The sequence below is a fragment of the Maylandia zebra genome, linkage group LG3 (genome assembly GCF_041146795.1).
Source record: "Maylandia zebra isolate NMK-2024a linkage group LG3, Mzebra_GT3a, whole genome shotgun sequence".
NCBI classification, from domain to species: Eukaryota; Metazoa; Chordata; class Actinopteri; order Cichliformes; family Cichlidae; genus Maylandia; species Maylandia zebra.
The window spans coordinates 18,653,876-18,676,333 of record NC_135169.1 but is presented as its reverse complement, the minus strand read 5'-3'; the positions used below and the strand labels follow the sequence as shown (position 1 = coordinate 18,676,333).

General features: G+C 40.5%; 1 long non-coding RNA gene across 1 annotated transcript; it reads right to left on the bottom strand.

Moving 5' to 3' along the window:
* Positions 1-12,261: 12,261 nt before the first annotated feature.
* Positions 12,262-22,458, bottom strand: LOC143417017 (uncharacterized). The gene is made up of 5 exons (XR_013097248.1): positions 22,326-22,458; positions 20,396-20,428; positions 12,888-13,105; positions 12,464-12,551; positions 12,262-12,385 (listed from the first exon to the last, which is right to left on the bottom strand). It is a non-coding gene; the product is annotated as an uncharacterized LOC143417017 (long non-coding RNA).

The following is a 22,458-nucleotide window of genomic DNA, read 5'->3' as shown; positions in this document are numbered from 1 at the left end:
CAAGTAAAAATGAAATATAAAAATATAGTCCAAACAGGTAAGGTGTAATTGTATTATGAGCCATAGTGCTTGGTCTGTTTGTCCGATGTAAATCAATTGCAGTTAGAGGCTACATTAATTTTCTTTCTGTGAGCACTTATTGAAATTATCTGAGCACATTACAAGTACATATTTGCTTACTCTGTATGCTCAAATGTGGCCCGTTATAGCCAACAGAAAAAAAGCGGAGGCCCGAAAAACAGGTGGGGGTCCTCCACCACCACCACTCACAGAGGCTGAGCAGTTGGCCCTCAGCCAAAACAGTGGGCGCCCTGTGGCCGAAGGCATCTCTGCGGGGACATCCTCTGAGTCAATAACCCCGCAAGACACAAGTGCCTACATAAGAGGTAAATTCAAAATAATACATGATGTGCATACATCCTTTCTTCACAGTCACCTTTGCAGTGCGACACATTCATTTGATAAACTCTTTACCATAATGAATTATTTTGTAGTGAAGTTATTTTCCTACTGATTTTGCCTTCCCTCAGCCTTGGTTGTCTTTGAGAGCATAATGACAATGAAGTGTAAGGTGCTTGGTATGTTTGTTAATTGCCATTTGGTCCCTTGTAAGTTATAAGTGACCTGTATAAACCTCATATTCTATCAGTTGATGGTGATGGTGTACTGCATCTGGTGCAGCCTCCTGTTGAGCCAGACCAACATGCAGTTGTGAGTACTCTTAATACTCCACAGATTATATGAGTTTACAGTAGAACAGCAATGTTGTCTATTTCTTTACTACAGGAAAATAATGAAGAAACATTGACAGCTGTTACAGAGGAGGAAGCAACAGAGACACTTTATGAGGTTTACATCTTTTAATACTTTGTGTACAGGAAATACAGGCGACCAATAAAGCCAGTTGAACAAAAAATCTGTTTATTCTTCTTTCAACATGTTGAGGTGATGGGTCAAAGGAAATGATTGTGACATATGGTGTCTCTGACTGCGCTTCCATCTTGTATGTCCGTGGGAGGGTCAGGATGTTCATGGTTTGGATCACTGCTGATGTTTGGTTCAGAAGGACAGTGTTCTCCTCTAATTGTGGCAATGTTGTGAAGAATCACACATGCCACAATAATGTCACATGCCCTTTCTGGGGTGACCCTGAGTCTTTGCAGGCACTGGAACCGGGCCTTAAGCATTCCGATAGTCATTTCAATTCTGGCTCTTGTCCTGCAATTAGCCAGATTATATCACTGCTGTGGGCCCGGTTCAGGGTCAGGGTAAGGGGTAAGCAAATAGGGTAAACATGGATACCCCCTATCACCAAGCAAGTAGCCAGTGAACTCTCCTAAGACAGAAGGGTACACTTCAGTTCAAATGTCCCTGAAGCAATTGGTCTTTATATATTTTAAAGTATTCTCAACTCACCATGTCCAAATTTTGTGCTCAGCGTACATTCACGGAATATTTGTGAGTCATGGACAGAGCCTGGCCACTTGGCTTCCACATTTGTGATAATGTTGGCAGCATCACATATGATCTTCACAGTGCAGAGAACACAAATTAGCATCCATTACTATAATGAAATAATTTGTTAGTTTGACATGCTACAGGGAACTATGTACCTGTACATTAATGCTGTGGAAAGACTTCCTGTTCACATAGTCTCCTTCATTTACTGAAGGAGCAATGATTGGAATGTGAGTGCCATCTGTACAGCCAATCACGCCTGGGAACCCTGAAAATAAATGTGCAATTTAAGTAGTAGTCCAAGTATCACCACATCATACATTAAGTTTTGGTCATCCTGATACCTGCAATTTTGTGGCATCCCTCTTTGATAAATCTTGTGGGTCTGTGACCGGGGAACACCACAAACGTGTACAGGAGACGTTTCAGTGCAACTGTAACATTCCTGACTGCCCGACAGACGGTAGCCTTGGAAACGTGCTCAGCGTCACCAATATTATACAGAAAGCTCCCGTTTGCAAGAAACCGAAGTGCAATACAAATAATATGTACAGAACTGAGAGCATGTCCGCGATGTGTCACATGCGTAATATATGGCCTGAGGATGTTATCCAAATAAATTATAGATTGTGATGAGAAACGGTAACGTTCGCACAGAAAATCATCAGGAAATGATAAAATGTCCAAACGCGCTCTGATCACTCTCTCCCGGCGGAGAGCTCTGCGGAGAATTTGGGCTTCACGATCTACTGGCTCTTCAAGGAAGTGGCACGCCATGTCCGACACTTCCTACTGTCAGGTTTCCGACAAAGGGGCGGAGACAGTCAGGGTTAGTTGTAGTAAACCTGCTAGGGGGCAGGTTAGCTTCACGGAGTGTGTCGTCATAGTGACTCACTCAGGCTGCAGCTGAACTCGCTTTGTGAAACCGAAAACCCAGAGTTTTCGTTAACTCAGGGTATACTTACTCAGTTTTTCCACTAAACCGGCTTCCTGAAACAGGGCCCAGGAATGATTTCATTAATGTCAACAGAAAGAAGAGAGAAGGCACTAAAAAATAAAATACAGATTCCAGCAATGACACTAGGAAAATATCTCCAGGAAACTCCCTCTTCCAGTCAGCAGCATTATCATGTGTGTTAGTTTAGTTTCTCAAGTTCCACCAGGCTGAAAAGAGAGGCTTGTTTTGAAACATCTCTGGCTTGATTAATATTAAGGGTACCCAGCTTAACATTGCTCATATTTGAAGAACAGCTAATAAGAAGAAGAGATAAAAGTAACAGTAATAGAAATAAGGAGACGACCCAAAAAGCAGACTTACAGAGGCAAACAAACTCAGGAAGCAGCTTTACTGCCAAATAACAGATGTGCTGAAACTAACTAAAATGAGAATACACAATAAACTAAATGGTTCGGTAGGCAGGTAATTAGGCAGAACACACAATGAGAGATGAGGGAGGACACAAACAATAAATAAAATGGAAGGAGGACCAGGAGAGAAACACAGCTCGCACTCGACAGACGAGAAAGGGGAGAAGCAAAACATAACATGACGCACACCAACAGGAGACTAAAAAGTAAAACAGGAAGAAATGGCAACATACACACTGAGACGCAGAAAGATACACAGAGGCATGACTGCAAACTTATGTTAGGGTACCTGGGTCGCTGACTCAGTGTTTTGTGTCTTTTGTTTTTCATTATGTTCTCTGTGTATTTTGTATTTCCTTGGTTAGTTCACTTATGCTCATGAGTTCATTCAGTATTTCTAGTTGTGATCTTAGTTTGGAGAAGAGACATAGGGGCAAACAAACAGGACACATACAAGACCAAAACTAGAACTGGTTCAAATCCATTCATCACTAATTTGATTCTTCACTTTCACGATGAGGCTTTAACGTCTGAAAAGCTCCTGATCAGTAAAGTGTTCCAGTCCAAACTCTGCAGTGTTTTTAATATTATCTCTGAAAGAATCTAAAATCAACTTTAAGTCAGGAAATAACTTTCACCATTCTGGATCCTGTTGTGTCTTGCAAAAACGTTCATGTTATTCCCACTATCGATTTTACTGTCTACCTCTGATTCATCACGTCTCTGTGACTGAGACCCTTTTCACTTTACTTTTTTGCTGTTTATTCTCAGTGTTCTACCTTTTTACAGAATATAGCAATAATTTAGAAAGTCTTCATACATCAGAGCACCCTCCCACCTCACTTGACAATCTGTAAACCCCTAAAGAACACAGAAAAGGCCCCACAAATACAAAAAAAGAGAAAAGTTTCAGACAATTTACCCATGATGCAGCTGAGTCTAAATACATCCTCACACATCTGCTAACAGACATGTACCTGGACATGCTCAGACTGGAATGTAACCAGTATCAGTGATGTAAACAACAGTCACATCTAGTGTTCAGATTCTGGTATTGCTTCGCAAAGCATGAGATACAATGAACCTGTCAGTTTCACCTCTCACATTTGGCTCTTTAAAGGGTCTATAACATTAATATAAAGAATAAAAAGCTGTTGCCCCACATGCATGAGGAATAGTTGACATTTGCAGATTAGGATAAAAGCACCCAAATAGCCTTTGTACAAAATGTGTTTAGAAATTAGTTACTAGATTCTAAAAAGACAAATTTCAAGCACTGGGAAGTGATAGGGTAGTTAATGATAATGTAACCTGGTGTTATTTATGACAGATAGGGTTGCCAACCGTCCCTTAAAAAACGGAATCGTCCCGTATTTAGAAACAAAAGTACACGTCCCGTATTGAGCTAATAAGGGACGCACTTTGTCCCGTAATACAGTGAGAATCAAAAGTAGTCTATAAATGTTAAAGGAATTAACGCTTTGTTTGAAAACATAATTCCCAGCCCCTCTCCTGCTTTGTGACCAATGAGCTGACAGCACACTTATGACAATTCGAGTATGACAATTCAGATTATCTCATTGGTCGAGGAAAGGTCGCTTGCGGAGAAAATACCGGAAGACAACAGATGACCACAACAACAAGCATGGCCAACAGGGAAACAAACGCCGACACTGCGGTGCATGTCTCGGATGACAGTACACCTAAAGCTGGGCAGACACTGCGATTTTTTTCAGTCACGTTATTCAGCTCTTGCTCAAACTGCACGATTGACTCGCAGGGATTAGAAGTTTGCAGGTCACGATGCAGGGTCTCACACTATACGGCCCGATGCTCTGATGCGACCTGAGTGCTCACACTGTGCCAACATAACATGAAGGTTATAACAGAAAATCTGTCGCTCGCTCTCTCTGTCTTTCACTCACACAGACACACCACCATCAACTTTGCTAAATTGCTAATGAAAAACATGATCAGGCAGCTGTGATTGAGCAGCAGTGTAAATCCAACTATTTTCACGGTTGTTGTGGTCGTGATAATTTTGTGATGCCACATCGAAAAGGCTCGGATGAGCTTTCCAAAGTTCTACAAGTGCCTCCATCACTTGTGTCCAGATCACACGCTGCACAGCCGTGCTGCGCCGTCTTTTTCACCGATGTTTACGTGTTTGCGCATGAGCAGTGTGAGCGGCTGTGGTGACACCCTCACGAGCGATTGATGATCGGGAGCTGGTCGTGAGGTGTTAATCGCTTCTCGTTACCCCACGTATACTACACGACGCACGATGAAGGCCAAAATCGGGCCGATCACCAAATCGGTCGCACGACTCAAAAATCGGCTCAAAATGGGCCAAAAATCGCACAGTGTAAGCCCAGCGTTAGAGCAGCAATGTTTGTTCCCCTCAGAGAAAGAAAAGAAAAAAGGCTGCAAAAGTACAGGGAGGACTGGGAAAAGGAAAACACCTGGCTGGGAAAGTGCACGATAACACCTATAAAGCGCACTGCACTGTGTGCCGGCGCACTTTTTCCATAGGCATGCTTCTACCCAGCCAACATTTATATGTGGGGCCCATATGGTTTGGAAATGGGCTGAAAAATGGGCCCCATATAGGATTGTCCGCGGGTTCCGTAATGGCCCCATGTTAAATGCCCATATAGGTGTTATATTGGTAAAATCTAGGAACTAAATGGGCCCCAACTGGGCAACATACACAGAAACCCACCCGGGCCCCATCTTTTAATTTTTTTTGGGTACCATGTGGGCACCACATAGGCTAAAAAGTGGGTTTTAAGTGGGATTGTCCGCGGGTTCCATAATGGCCCCATTTTATAAGCCCATCTTGGTGTTATATTGGCAAAATCTAGGAACTAAATGGGCCCCAACTGGGCAACATACACAGAAACCCACCCAGGCCCCATCTTTCAAGTTTTTTGTGGGTACCACGTGGGCACCACATAGGCTAAAAAGTGGGTTTTAAGTGGGATTGTCCGCGGGTTCCATAATGGCCCCATTTTATAAGCCCATCTTGGTTTTATATTGGTAAAATCTAGGAACTAAATGGGCCCCAACTGGGCAACATACACAGAAACCCACCCAGGCCCCATCTTTCAAGTTTTTTGTGGGTACCACGTGGGCACCACATAGGCTAAAAAGTGGGTTTTAAGTGGGATTGTCCGCGGGTTCCATAATGGCCCCATTTTATAAGCCCATCTTGGTTTTATATTGGTAAAATCTAGGAACTAAATGGGCCCCAAATGGGCAACATACACAGAAACCCACCCAGGCCCCATCTTTCAAGTTTTTTGTGGGTACCACGTGGGCACCACATAGGCTAAAAAGTGGGTTTTAAGTGGGATTGTCCGCGGGTTCCATAATGGCCCCATTTTATAAGCCCATCTTGGTTTTATATTGGTAAAATCTAGGAACTAAATGGGCCCCAAATGGGCAACGTACACAGAAACCCACCCAGGCCCCATCTTTCAAGTTTTTTGTGGGTACCACGTGGGCACCACATAGGCTAAAAAGTGGGTTTTAAGTGGGATTGTCCGCGGGTTCCATAATGGCCCCATTTTATAAGCCCATCTTGGTTTTACATTGGTAAAATCTAGGAACTAAATGGGCCCCAACTGGGCAACATACACAGAAACCCACCCAGGCCCCATCTTTCAAGTTTTTTGTGGGTACCACGTGGGCACCACATAGGCTAAAAAGTGGGTTTTAAGTGGGATTGTCCGCGGGTTCCATAATGGCCCCATTTTATAAGCCCATCTTGGTTTTACATTGGTAAAATCTAGGAACTAAATGGCACCCAACTGGGCAACATACACTGAAACCCACCCAGGCCCCATCTTTCAAGTTTTTTTGTGGGTACCATGTGGGCACCACATAGGCTAAAAAGTGGGTTTTAAGTGGGATTGTCCGCGGGTTCCATAATGGCCCCATGTTAAATGCCCATCTTGGTGTTATATTGGTAAAATCTGGGAACTAAATGGACCCCAACTGGGCAAAGTACTCAGAAACCCACCTGGGCCCCATTTTTCAAGTTCTTAGTGTGTACAAGATGAGGAAAACATGAGCTAAAAAGTTGGAATGGTATTATCAGTGGGTTCTGTAGTTGCATCTTACTTCTTGTTTGAATTGGCTAATTTCTGGCACTGGGCGGGTCCCATGTAGAAAAACAGCCACAAAATCAAATTAACAGACGGCCAATACGGCTTCTGTGACACAAAGACACTAAATATATTAAAGCTGACTGCAAATAGAAACATCAAGAGGGGACACAAAACACATTTTGTTCACATTTATTTTGTCACACAACTGTGGGTTTAAGTAACTGTATTCCAAGGAGTGTGAACTTAAAAAACTAGAAATATCAAACTACATTCAAATTGCTTAGAGTTGAAACTGTAGCAACATGGGAAAAAATAAGAAGGGAAACTCAGAACCTTGTCTTGAATCAGCAGAGGTGTCTGTTATGTTTTTTTACAGAGCCGTTAGTCTATTTTGTCCCCTAGCAGCCCTCAGTCCTCCTCTGTCTCTAGCTCCAGTGAACCATTTGGAGAGAGCTTTCTCTGCTTCTTGCAGGTTGACTTTTGCAGTCAAAGAATTCTTCTTCAGTGCCTCTGCAAATGAAGAAGAAAAATGGGTAAGCCAAAGTAAAGGTAACCATAGCTTACTTCCTTTGGTAATGATTTACAAAGAACAATGTTTATTTCACTTTCTTGCCTCAAATATATAAGATGGCACAATAACCAATCTCACTTACACTTTCAAACACTTTATTAAAAAAAGTGTCTCAAGTGAAATTACCGTAATTGTCGGGCTATAAGCCGCTACTTTTTGCACAAGCTTTGAACCCTGCGGCTTTTAGTCAGGTGCGGCTTTTCTATAGATTGTCCATGATTTTTGTGATATCGTAAGACGATTTGTTTTGTTTGTTCCGCTGTTGTACGGCACTACGTTGCCTGGCGGAAGGATCGGGGTTCAAGAGTGGTATGTTGGTCACATGTCCATCCGCCAGGCAACATAGTACCGTACAAGTAGCGCGAAAAACAAACTTCAAAGTAGCGCTATGCGTTCAGCGGGAGTCGTGGATGACGAGCGGCGATAAACTTGCGAAAAGCAAGTTGTGCTCAACTCTACCGGTGGATTCTGACAGCGTGGAAAAGTGTGCAAACATCCACGATCACCAACGGATTTCGAAGGGCTGGACTGCTGCATGATGAAGAGGAGGACACCGCCACGGCCCTTCAGAGGGTGTTCGACTGACAATGACAATGAGGATTATCTTTGGTTTTGAAAGTGACAACGAAGGAAAGAAGCTGAGAGTGGATGACGAAGCCATCCTGAGCCTGTTCGTTTCCGACACTGGAGAAGAGGACTTTGGTGGTTTTAGTGCGCAGGAAGATGGTGGTGAATGACTGACTTTTCTTCTTGTTAAAGCCGTGTCACTGCACCTGAGCCTAAAAGGTAGTCTGAATCTATTTTTCTGGTGTGCTGTAGGTTACTGTTATGTACTACATTTGTTACTCATTTATGAAGCACAGCACATGTGCAAATATGTACCCATAACTTGATTTTCAAAATATTAATAAAAGGGGTGTGTCTCCAAACAGCCATCTCTTTCCTGACAATTCGCTTTGTGCATATTCTCTTACATATGATAAGTCAACATTGAAACACCTGCGGCTTTTGGTCAGGTGCGGCTAATGTATGTACAAAACAGGATTTTCCCCTGATTTTAGCTTGTGCGGCTAATATTCAGGTGCGCTTTGTAGTCCGGGAAATACGGTAACTTACCATACACAACATTAAAGAGGCGCAAATCTCGGAACTTTTTCTTCCCATGTCGGCCAAGCAAGTTGTACTCCACGGCAAGCTCGGGTGATATGAGGAATTTCATCATTCTCCTTGTAGCATCATCTACACTTGTTCCCCCTATATCTGCTACCATGGCAACCTGAGGGGAACATACAAAAAGGACAGATTAGATCATAGGTGTCAAACTCTGGCCTGCGGGCCAAATTTGGCCCCCAGCCTACTTATATTTGGCCCGCGAAGCCATACCAAATTACTATTAGAGCTGGCCTACTGGTATTATACAGCTAATATATATATATATATATATATTGTTTAGTATTAAGCTTTGCTTGTTCCATATTCAGTTTTTCAGAAAAATGTGTTTGAGTCCATAAGAAAAGATTCATTCCTATATCTGGAGGAATAAATATATTTCAATAAATATTAACGTTAGCCCGCGACTTTGTTCCAGTTTTGAATTTTGAGTTTAACACCCCTGGATTAGATACTGGCATCTGGGTAGGATGGGTAGGATGCCTCCCTGGGGGAGGCGTTTTGGGCACATCCAACCAGGAAGAGACCCAGAGGAACACCCAGGACATGCAAAAGGGACTATGTTTCTCTGCTGGCCTGGAAATGCCTTGGGATTCCGCTGGAGGAGCAGGGCCAAGAGACTGGAGAGAGCGAAGTCTGGGCCTCTCTACTTAGTACCGGATTGGGTCACAGGGGGAGCAGCCTAAGCTTAAGATAATGGACCAGGAATGGAGGATAAATGGACGCTTTACATATTACTTAATGTTAATTGTGTGGAGATAAAAAAATACTACACAGCAAAATCTCCAGTTTTAAATTAACACTGGAGAGTGTCTATATGGGTCCACACCTCAGAGTGTTAAATACAACACTGTTGAGTGTTAAATTAACACTTTTGACAGTGTTATATGTTTAAAAGTAACCTAGTCAGTTTTGAAGATTAACAATGGCTAACACTGAGCAGTGCTGATTTTCTAATACTGGAAAATAACTCAAAATGTTAGAAATATTCCAGTACCGTCATGGAAAACCACCATGGTGGAAAACCAAAACAGCAGAAGTAAGAGGGAATTCATGACGATGTTTACGTGAAGCGAAATTTTCAGTGTAGTTTGGATCTTCTTTTGCTGCTGGTTCAGTCAATATTGTTTGAAAAAAGATAAAACCTGCAGCTTCAGAATCTAGCACAAAAAACACAAAGTGCCGTCGGCTGAGAAAGGCCACATCTCACTGATTCTGATCTGTCGGCGGGTCCGCGCTTTGTGTTTACATCTTTGTGCAGAATGCGTGTGCCTGCTCTCATTTACTTTCTCCAAACTAAAATAGGTTTTATTTGATAAATCTATAATCAAAACCCACCCCTATTCCTTACCCCTTTATCATTTATCCATAATGTTAAGCAGGACACCTGTGAATATTTTGTTGTTTTAGCTGTAAAAGTGTCATAAAATCAGCTGTGAGTGTGTGTGCTTTTTTCCATTTTTTCAGGATTACTTCTAGTTTCCACATCTGCTAGGTTTTTTTCTCTACTGTATACTATAAGAGTGTAATCGGGGATTAATAACAGAAAAGGGAAAAAAACAAACTTGAAATTTTACTGTTGTTTTAACTGAAAAAGGGACTCATAATGTACATGAATAAAAGATTTCGAATAGGCAATTTGAATTATTAATTGTAAAACAGAACAAAAACAATTTTGTGACCTTTGGCCCTGTGGTTTGTTTTTGGGCATCTCTTTTCTTCTAAATAAGTCCAGCTGTGTTGGGCCCCTGGTAGAGCTCTGGTTGGAAGAGACAGGTTGGAAAAACCTGTCATCGGCGACGGGTTGGGGGCTAAAAGGTTAAAATAAATAGGAACTGGCCAGAATTTGCATAAACTATCATAGCAGAACAAATATAAGAAATCTATCCGTTATCAAAATCAGAATCAAATGCTTCATTAGAATAAAAAAAATGTAACTTTCTGGAAGGTAAACATATGGTATAGGGCTGCCACAAACGATTATTTTGATAGTCGACTAGTCACCGATTATTTTTGCGATTAGTCGACTAATCAGATCATCATCCATTGGACATAAAACGTACAGCTTATTGCACCAGCAGCATCTGCTCTTATATAACTATCATTAGCTTACAGCTTTAAGTGTTTAAGGTCTGTGCTAACTAAAAATAAAGAAAGACAAGATGATAGTTTATTAAATTTGAATGAAATTTGCAGATTGTTTCGGTGAAGTTTAATAAACTCCTTGCTATCTAAAATATAACAGGACACCGGAGTAAATTCTCCAGCATCTCACACTTCTGATAATCAGCTGTCTGCTTGATGTTTATTCAGCTGTGTAAAAACTATAAATTTAATCTCAGCCAAACCTATTTACTCAGGAACAAATAAAATACAAAAAAAGCCAAACAATAACAGTTTTAAGTTATCTAAGTGACTCATATATCATGTTTAACCTGAGTAGCGAAAGACGGCGGTAGGTTTGAAAACGATTTGCCGGGAGTCCGGTGTTCTCACGGCTCTAGTGAGCCTAGCTATCGAGCTAGTGGGTAACAGACGTCTCCGAAAACGTCGGAGCGCTTTTGAAAATATGTGGTGTCTTGATAAACTGAGCAGATATTTGAGGTTTATACAGCTACATTCTCGCCTGAAAATATGCTAAACGTTTATTTTGTGACCCAGAAAGAATAATAAGAGTAATATTAAAACTAAGTAGCTGCCGCCATTGTTGTAAACTGAGCTGGGCTGCGCTATGAATTCTGGGACAGAGCTACTTCTTCTTCGGGGTTTAACGGCAGCTGACATCCTTGTACATGCAGTGCTGCCATCATCTGTTTCAGTCCGTTATTACACTCTTAAATCCTACTACTTATTCCTGCGTCTTTTGTGATCTTACAAAGCTTCAAACGACGTGTCGACTATTAAATCAGTCGTCGACGATTTTGATAGTCGACGTAATCGTGACTAGTCGACTAATCGTGGCAGCCCTAATGTGGTATAAAAGTAACATCTCAGAAAAAAAAAAAAAATCATAGCAACAGAAAGACATGGTAGCAGATGTGATGGTCTCTGGCCTGCTTTGCTGCCTCAGGACCAGTAAGACTTGGTGTGTTAAATGAAACCAATTATGCTGTATACCAAAAAAAATCATGAAGGAGAATGTCTTTCAGAAAATATATCAAAGAATTTTTCTGGCTACTGTATAAAGAACAGTGGCAAGCAGAATGGGGAGGAAAAAAAAAAACTTACTACAGCAGACATGAGACTGGAGTCCTCCAGTTTTCCATTAAGAGCCTCAACATCGTCTTGGGTTTTAAGAGGTAAAACAACCCCTTCAGGGACCTCCGTAACTGAACCGTTTTTCTGCTTCAGCAAGGCATTTAACATCTTGCTATGAACCAGTTGAGTCTCCTTCACTTCCTCTAAAATGGCAAGTACTTTCGAGAACATGGCTTCACAAGTGGGGCTGGCGGCACTCCGGGCAGTGGGGCTGGCGGCACTCCGGGCAGTGGGGCTGGCGGCACTCCGGGCAGTGGGGCTGGCGGCACTCTGGGCAGCGGGGCTGGCGGCACTCCGGGCAGCGGGGCTGGCGACTACACTATTGTTTTTTCCAGAGGGTCGCTGAAGGAGTTGTTCTGGAGGCGTGGGTGGAAGTTCTTCATCTGAATCAGAAGGCTCACTTGATTCAGTGTGGCTGCTCAGTTGATTGATCAGTTTAACACTTGGCCTAGAAAGGTTAAGCACAGAACATTTATGACACTGCAGGAAATAAACTTCATCTTGTTTGTATGCTAGTACCACTTACTTTCTTTTTCTTATGCCATTCTCATTGTCCGTCAAGTCTGATGAATACTCTGCTTGATGCAACTTTGCCCTGGCATTTGCATAAGTTGCTATAACATAAATTGTACAGAATACAACATGTAAGATACAATGTAAAGAAGAAATAAATCTGCAAAAACAATGACAATGAAAAAATGGTTTCCAGTAGAATAGAATAGAATAATCCTTTAATTGTCCCACAAGGGGAAATTTGGTTGTAACAGCAGCCAGAAAGACACATATAGAAACAAACAGTACACAGGACACAGAACAGAAACATACAATAATACAGTAATACAGGGCCTTACAATTTCAAAAGCCTCCAAGTAAAAAAAAAAAAAAGTTCATGTATAAACTTTTAAAGAAAAGGAAATACAGATGTAGTGTACAAATAAAGTCAAACTTACCTGCATTTCCCATGACACGGACATTGCAGAGTATCCAGTTGCTGGTTGGTGGTGTTCCTTCCTTTACAGCCTTTGTCACATTCACCAATGAGGCAGGAGGCCACCAGCATAATTTTCTCTCTGCGTCATGGAACCACTCTGATGGAATGATGTCTACCTTCTTGCAGCCATCAGAGTCAACTTCATCCACAAACTCGACCACACTGAATGAAGACATCCTGTAAACGCCATTAAGTTACATGCTGTGTAGCTGAGGCAAAGCTACAAATGCATTACGAAAAGGTAACAAAATAATTGGTTTTGTAAATTTAGTTACAGGAGCACTAGCAAGATGACCTGACAGTTTTGACAACAAATGTACACCCAGAGATGTTGAATCAATAGGGTAGTTAAAAAACGCTGTTCCAGTCTCAAACAGTTCAAACAAAACATGTATTTCTCCGATGAACAGCACAATGTTCCGCACAACTGCAACTTTGCCTTCAAGATCAAAACAATTTGTTCCACTGGAGGTGGAGATTATTTGATTTCCATGTCTGTACATCTTGTACTGAAAAGAATGATGGACAAAAAATTCAGTCATCATAGGTCCAGATGTATGTGGCTGTGTGAGTACACCCTCTGGCATTTTGCAAGACCTGTGAGGATACAATTGCTTTTCACAAACTCGTCTGACAATTTGCTGTACAGGATCCTGTGGTCTTCTCACCATCTTTTTTAACTGTCCCAAATAATTCTCAAATGGAAAACATGAAACCAAATCCAGAGGGCCATACTTTGTAGCATCATCTGCTAGGTGCAAAAGACTGTGTGTATTGTTAACTAAGAATTTAGTCCCATAAATCTTAGCAAAGTTGGCAACAAAGCATCTCAATAATTTTTTTGCATAATAGCAGTACTCTTTACACAAAGGAGACAAAAGTATCCTCATAGCAGATGACAAAACCAGGAAGTTCTTGTACTGTGGATTGCACAGTTTCTGGAAAAGCACAACTGGTCCAGTATACAACAAAAATTGTCTTAATTCTGTAGCTTTCCATTGTCTGTACTCCATTAGGGACCGTGGCTTTCTGGAAAACGTGCGTGGCAGACTTTGCCTACACTGTTTTAAGTGATCTGAAATGGCAGACAGAGTAGAAGTAGGAACCCGACACTGCAATGGTCCCTTAATCCACAGGGCAAGTAATTTACGTACAATACCCAAGCAAATTAAATGCATATAGTCTAAGGGAAAGGCTGAAACCATGCCAATGCCTAGCTCTTGAAGAGGTGATTTGGAGTTGTGGTGATCTTCATCTAACATTTCTTCAAACTGAGAATCTGATCTGAGACTTGAATCCATATCTGGAAAAATAACTTTCCCATCAACATAAACACCATACTGTGTACAGCGCTCACAAGAACTGTAGCCACCATGACCTTTGATGCATTTTAAATAAGCTCTAGCTGGGGTGTCACAGATAAAAGCATCTGGAAGGGGTACATTGAAGTGTTTTCCATTGAAAACAATACCAGTTTTTGTGACCTTTTTTACATCTTCTATAAAATCATGCATGTAGTCGTTCACCGACTCAGGTTTGCAGGGACCAGCATATATACCCATCATGAAAACATTTGCTTGTGGCAGTTCAACTATCTTACCTAAAATAGGCCACAGTTGCATATTAGAGCTCTTAAAGAGAGGCAAACCATCAACATTCACACGAATGGTTAATGTATCAGTTTTCAGTTCATGTTGATTTATCATTTTCAGTTCTGACAATACTGCACTTTCAAGACCAAAATGGTAGTAACTTCCCCTGCCAATTTGTTTCACTTCACAGTCTTTTAATGTACTGAGCAAAGTTCTGGGATCCTTTGGCAAATCGAGACCAAGCTCCAAAAGTATGGTTAAGAGCTCTGACAACACAGAATGAGACACATTTCGGTTTGCTGCCCATTCAGCAAGTTTCCTCTTAGCATCAGAGTTTGACTCCACATCAGGAAAGTCACAGTTTTGTTCTTCATCCGCTTCACTATCCATGTAAAAGTCATTACTATTAAAATCCAGAGGTAAATCTTCATCCAAGCTGTTACTTGAATATTCCTCTACATTGTCCTCTGCCTTGTTGATAGTCTCATCTTTATTTTCTATATCTTCAATATTTTCCACTGCTTCATCCACAATCGAATGTTTGTTCGCCACATCTTCAGTGTATTGCAAAGCCTGGTCCACGGCCTTCTCTGCAAGTTCCACAGCATCTAAAGCAAGGCTCTGTAAATGCTGCTGAACTCTAACTTTAATTCTCCTTCTCCTCGTCCGTGATTTGGCAAGAAGGTAATCCATTTCACTAAAATACACAGAAGATTGTGTGCAGAATAGAAGTGTGAGCCATTTTCACACATACGGCAATCCATAAAATTGCAGAAGATATTCTGAAGAGGAATACAGTAGCTTGCAAAAGTATTAACCCCCCTTGAACTTTTCCACATTTTGTCACATTGCAGACACAAGCAGGTAGGGCTGGGCCATATTATACCATTCACGATAATACCGGTATAATGTTAGGCAACGATAGGAAAATGAAATATCGCGATAGAATGGGAGTAAAACGCGCATGCGCAGTGCCTTTGTTTTCATACGCACATGGCCGGTCGTTGAGTGAAACAGATGAACCAGAATTGGTTTGTAAAAATGGTGCAACTTCAGTGATGTGGAACTGGTTTGGTGTTTGTCCGTCAGATACACAACAAAGCACATTTTTTTGCTGAACATGCAAGCGGCCATCGTTATTGTCGTATTTGTCGGACTAAGATGCTCTTAAATCTGGGAGTAATCTGGGCCCTAAGCTCCGTATTCTTCATGTCAAACAACACTGCAGCATCACTTAGAGTTAAAAACTGTCTAAATTCTTTCATCTTTAATAAAACGATCAGCATTGCTGCTTTACCAGGTGTAACTATAAAGTTTAACTTCCAGGCATCCATGAAAACAAAAGTTATTACATTTAACGGAGTTAGAAGTTAGCAGGAAGCTAGCGGAAGTTAGCTCGCTAGTTTCGCTAGTTACCTAAGCATGATATAGCATGTTCTGACTGAGAGATTTCTGAAAAAAAATCAAACGTACAGCTCTGCTATCACTTCCAACATAAATGAAGACAGGAAACTAAACAGCAGTGACGTTTGTAGGGTTACTGAAGTTGGGCTAGCTGGTATATAATGATGTGCTACGTGATCGCTAGCGACACAGCTATGTTAGCATAACATAAACAGTGAAGCTGGAGGACGAACACTAACACTTTTCCACTTATAAAAGTTAATGTGAAGGTTCTTCATGGTTAGAGACAAATGCAATCGCATGGCAGGATGCTGTAAACGGACCAAACTTCAGTCAGGAGAACAACTGAGATAATCCATCCACAATACGAGGTTAGTTATTAATATACTGCAACAACATGGGAATAGAGCAGCTGCAGAGAATTCAACATTAATGAATCAATGTTACAGAAGTGGAGGAAGCAAGAAGAATGAGTTTAATAAAGTTTGATTTATCTGACTGCTTTGTTTCGCTTAATGTGCCTTATAATCCTGTGCACCTTATGGTCCGAAAAATGCGTACTGCACACTGCAGTTTAATGTTGCAAAGCACCTCTTTTTAACTTCAGTGGATATTATATATATTATATATTAGATATTATATTATGGTTATGCTCAGGATATGTCAGCCCATTTCTACTGGAAATGCCTTTTGGTTAAACTTTCAGCAAGGAATTTGCATTTGCACTGTTACATTTCTATAAAGCTTTAATGTACATAAAAACCAGCTTCTTGTTTAAGTGAAAATAAATGGAAGGTTGTCTTTTTGCACTAGTAATGTTGTGGAGTTGTATTTTGTCTCGCATCAATTATATCGTCGGTTATATCGTTATCGCAAATTTTCAAATATATATCGTGATAAATATTTTTGGCCATATCGCCCTGCTCTACAAGCAGGAATCATTTTTATTGGAATTCCATGTGAAAGACCAACACAAAGTGGTGTACACGTGAAAGTGGAATGAAAGTCATACATGGTTCCAAACATTTTTTACAAATAGATAACTGCAAAGTGGGGTGTGCGTAATTATTCAGCCCCCTTTGGTCTGAGTGCAGTCAGTTGCCCATGGACATTGCCTGATGAGTGCTAATGACTAAATAGAGTGCACCTGTGTGTAATCTAATGTCAGTACAAATACAGCTGCTCTGTCACAGCCTCAGAGGTTGTCTAAGAGAATATTGGGAGCAACAACACCATGAAGTCCAAAGAACACAGCAGACAGGTCAGGGATGAAGTTATTGAGAAATTTAGAGCAGGTTTGGGCTACAAAAAGATTTCCCAAGCCTTGAACATCCCACGAAGCACTGTTCAAGTGATCATTCAGAAATGGAAGGAGTATGGCACAACTGTAAACCTACCAAGACAAGGCCGTCCACCTAAACTCACAGGCCGAACAAGGAGGGCGCTGCAGAGAAAGAGAGAAATGCAGCCAAGAGGCCCATGGTGACTCTGGACGAGCTGCAGAGATCTACAGCTCAGGTGGGGGAATCTGTCCATAGGACAACTATTAGTCGTGCACTGCACAAAGTTGGCCTTTATGGAAGAGTGGCAAGAAGAAAGCCATTGTTAACAGAAAACCATAAGAACTCCCGTTTGCAGTTTGCCACAAGCCATGTGGGGGACACAGCAAACATGTGGAAGAAGACACTCTGGACAGATGAGACCAAAAATGGAACTTTTTGGCCAAAATGCAAAACGCTATGTGTGGTGGAAAACTAACACTGCACATCACTCTGAACACACCATCCCCACTATTCTTCTTTCACGTGGGATTCCAATAAAATCGATTCATGTTTGTGGCTGTAATGTGACAAAATGTGGAAAAGTTCAAGGGGGCCGAATACTTTTGCAAGCCACTGTATTTGGAAACATTGTTTGTAAAAAACACTTCAGCCAGAGTGGAGATTTTCCATCAATCTACACTGTAAAATGTATAAATCAGCAAGTGATAAATTCTCACTGCTGGTATTTTCTCAAAGAGTTGTATGTGATAGAAATTGCTGTTTATAGTCCTTCTGTACATCTGCATGTTGCTTCCCAATTAAAATCTATAATTGTGGGGATTCATATTCATGTGATACTTATAACAACAGTTATCAAGTATACCAATTTAACTTTGCTGATGTGCTTGAAGGAAAATGGTTATTTCCATGTATTTCCCTATTCTGCCTTTAATTTTGAGGAGTTCCTTCTAGCTGTTATAGTGCTATGGGCTCAAAATGTGGTCATAAATATTTTGTACTTGTAAATCAGGATTTGTATGTGTAAAAAAGATTTGTGTGTGTGTGTGTGTAAGAAAAGATTTGTGTGTGTGTGTGCATAAAAAAAGATCTGTATGTGTAAAAAGAATTTGTGTGTGCGTAAAAAAGATTTGTGTGCAAAAAAAAAGAACCCTGCAAGTTACAAGTATGAATTTTGACCCTATTTTTCTTCCTTTCATCTGATTGGTCAATGTCATGTCACAAATGTAACAATCCAATCAGAGAACAGATGGGTTTGGCTGTCGGAGGGGCGCTTTTTTGAACTGCAGGTCTTTGAAGGGAATAAATGCCCTTTTACATGCCAACCCAGCGTTTTCCTTCATCACCACGAAGGAAAACAGTCTGTGGTCATCCGACTTTGGTGATTTTTGTGTCACAGGTCTACGTGCTTAATACAGGGACTTCCACAGCCTTTTCAACAGCGCTGCGGGGGGGCAATGTTTTGGAAATGACAGCTTTCATTACAAAGCTTTCTCCGTTATGAATTAGCATACATGTTTTTATTGAACATTTGAAGAACTAGCAAAAAAACCCAGAAACTCTTGTAGAGGACATAAAGTCAGAGATAGAAACGACAAGGAGCAGATGCATCTAGTACAGGTAGAGCTGCTGCAAAAACCCACAGAGCCCAGCAGCCAGCGCTACAAATTCTGGATCCTTTGCTTTTAGTTAGCAGTTAGCATTAGCAGCACATCCTGCGTCTGATGTGAAAGCACTTTTATGCTGCGCACTGTGACTCACAGCAATGGTCCCGGGTCAGCCCTGACTTTGTGTTAAACTAATCCTAAAGTAATAATGGTATTTCTAACCAGTGATATACCACAACTTTATCCTTTCAACAGCTGCTGAGAGTTAGGGGACCTAGCTGCTATCGGATATTTATATAGAGATCCTCCAGCTTCAAACTGTATCACCCTTCAAGGACCTGCAGTTCAAAAAAGCTCCCCTCCGACAGCCAAACCCATCTGTTCTCTGATTGGATTGTTACATTTGTGATTGACATGACATTGACCAATCAGATGAAAGGAAGAAAAATAGGGTCAAAATTCGTACTTGTAACGTGCAGGGTTTTTTTGGCCACACACAAATACTTTTTACACATACAAATCCTGATTTACAAGTACAAAATATTTATGACCACATTTTGAGCCCATACAGTGCACCTAAAACAAAAAATCTGCAGTGATTTACATTTGTTGAATGATCAATTTTGTAAATTAACAGTCTGTTTGTGTGCACAGCTTACAAAACTGTACTGTAAGGCATGCTCTGATTGCATGCTAAAATGTTGTTGCTTAAAAATAAAATCTGTAATACATGATAATTAAGAACATCAGCATAAAGACTTATTAAAAAGTAGATACACAATTTCTATAGAATGGAAAACAACTCAGTTAATTTTTGTTCCTATGAATATCAGCATCTTAAACAACTCCAACAACTACGACGAAAAACGCTTTCCTGCTCCCCTCACCATCCGCTGATTAACACTGAGCTGCTGCTGTCAACACCATCAAACTTATTTAATGTTTAATGTTATGTTATTTTTAAATCTTTACCAAAGCTTAACGACTATGGATGCTCACACCTGCTGTTAAAAAAACTGTTAGAAATTACAGGAGTAATTTCTTTTTTTTTTTTTAAAGCGGCACTGCATTTTTATTGGTTACCATGTTTATTACCACTTTTATCAGTAAAAACCTTCCTATAAAGTATAGATTTCAATTCAACTCACCTTAATGAGCAGCACTACTTACAGTCCTGTGAGCTCTGGTTACTGACAGCAGGTGTGAATGTTTGGAGTCCTAAACTCAGATAGAGATTCGAATAACAAGGGAATGTAAAATGTTTTGATGCACCTGACAGCAGCAGCTCAGAGAGAACTCCAATTGTGAGGGGAGGAGCAAAACTGTCAGAGTTGTGGGACATGTGAAGAGAGCACTGTTGGCATTATGTTAGCACAAAACATTGAAATTTCAGTAGATGTCTAATTATGAAATTGGTCATTGACTCCTGCAGCTAAATAAACATTTATACCGATTACCAGAAGAAAAAAAAATAGTAATGCACTCCTTTCACAGATGTACCATTAACCATCACTTTTCAAAATAATCCGTGCAAGCTATTGAATATGGCTAATAAGTAATACAAATAATATGAAAATGACTTACATGTCAAAGATGGTGTTTGAGATCCCAAAGAATCTAAATGTCATAAGGAAATAAAAGAAAGTACATGAGAAAGAAAAAGTTGCAAACGTTTCCATTTTTTCCAGGATAATTCAATATAGGAGATTTACTTACTAATGCACAAAATGAACAGTGTAATTATAAGTTTGAAATGCACTGCAAGTGTTTATATGGTAAACTGATCAACTCCAACAGCAAACACTGGCAGTGCAAAAATGTACCTAACTAGCTGACAAACTTTAAAGTCACGGGAAGATATATATAAATGGTGACATATCCCAGAACAAATCTGAACATAAAAATATTATTAATTGTCTATCTTCAGCAACTGTGTGCTGTACAAGCAGTATAAAATTTTAACATGTTTCATTTACAGTTGAATGACACAAAATCACTTAGGGGGGCACATATGACCTGCAGGCTGCACTTTGGACATCCTGCAGTAGACTGCTACATAGACTACTTAACTATGCATAGGGGGATATTTAGTGAAAGACTTAATTTTATTAAATAGTTAATTAAGCCATCAATGGGAGTTAGATTTAATACTAGTGTTTTACACAGCATTCAGCTATAGTAACATGTTCTGCATTTTCCTACATCACCATCTGATCTGCACTTACTTATTAAATTAATAACTGCCTTGGACCAATAACTAGATGGAACAGCACAGTATTTAAGGCTACGTCCACACGTACACGGGTATTTTTGAAAACGCAGATTTTTCTGTGCGTTTTCACCTTTCGTCCACACGTAAACGGCATACGGTTACTGAAAGCGGAGACTTTTTTGAAACTCATGCCAGGGTGGAGATTTTCAAAAACCGTTTTTGCGTTTAGGTGTGGATGAGGGAAACAGAGGAAACGCAGCATCAAAGGTCTGTGCCTTTTTTGACATCACACCATGTGCCAGGTTATTGCTTCGGTGAAATGAATTTCTACAATGACTTAGAAAAAATACCATTACTGTTAATTTTACTCTATGCAGTGTTTCAATGCTTACATATACACAGTTACTGTCCCTCCACACATAGGACTCAGTTCTGCTTCTATGCACCATCTTTGTTTACTCTTTCCCACCCAGGCTTCATGACTTCTGATTGGCCGACATTTCTACACGTTAGGAATATATCGCCACCTGCTGCTTTGGCATGTTCCTAGCAGCGTTTTGGCTTTTGCGAGTGGACGGGATTTTTTTTTTTTAATTTTTTTAACGAAAACAGAAAATGTCCGTTTTAAAAATTACCCATGTACGTGTGGACGTAGCCTGACAGTGATCCAGGCAGTGTTTAGGCTGAAAAAGCTGTGTTTGTCCCCCATCCCCCGTTCTTTTTGCACACCATAAATGCATATCTGATAACATTACCATTTAAGCTGCAAGCATCTACTGCAGTAATTTAAACAAACATCTCATATTTTACACCCCTATAAAGTGAGCTTGCCACATTGCACATGTATGTCACGTGGTACTGTACGACTAACTGCCATTTTGTTTACTGAGTAGTGCATAATGGCCGCATTACCTGAGCGGGAATCCACTAAAGCACAGTACTAAAAAATAAAAAAATCATTACTTTTTGAATTAATTAAAAATAGCTGGTTGCAGATGCACAGAGGGAGAAAAAACGCGGTGTACATTATATTACGTAAATTCACAAACTGTATAGAGATATTGGTGCGATGGAAACAGAATAAGATAAGATAAAATGTACTTTACTGAGTAGAATATAGGCAGTAGGAGTTTTGTGAGTAACTTTTAATTATATTCGCCAAAGACAATAACAGCAAATTAACCCAGTTCCACCTGCTAGCTAAGGATGTTATATGCCTCTCTCCCTTATACCGTTTAGGACAAGTATAGAAAGCAACTAAAATAACCATTGATGATAACTTATCAAACCTTCAGTATTTACCTTGGTGTTAGTTTTAAATTCCTTTAAATGATGTCCTCCACGTACTCCAGGAACCAGCAAGTCAAAAATCTGCTCACAACTGAGGACAGACCACACTAGTCCATAGGCGGCGCAATCTGCTCCTCCCTCATTT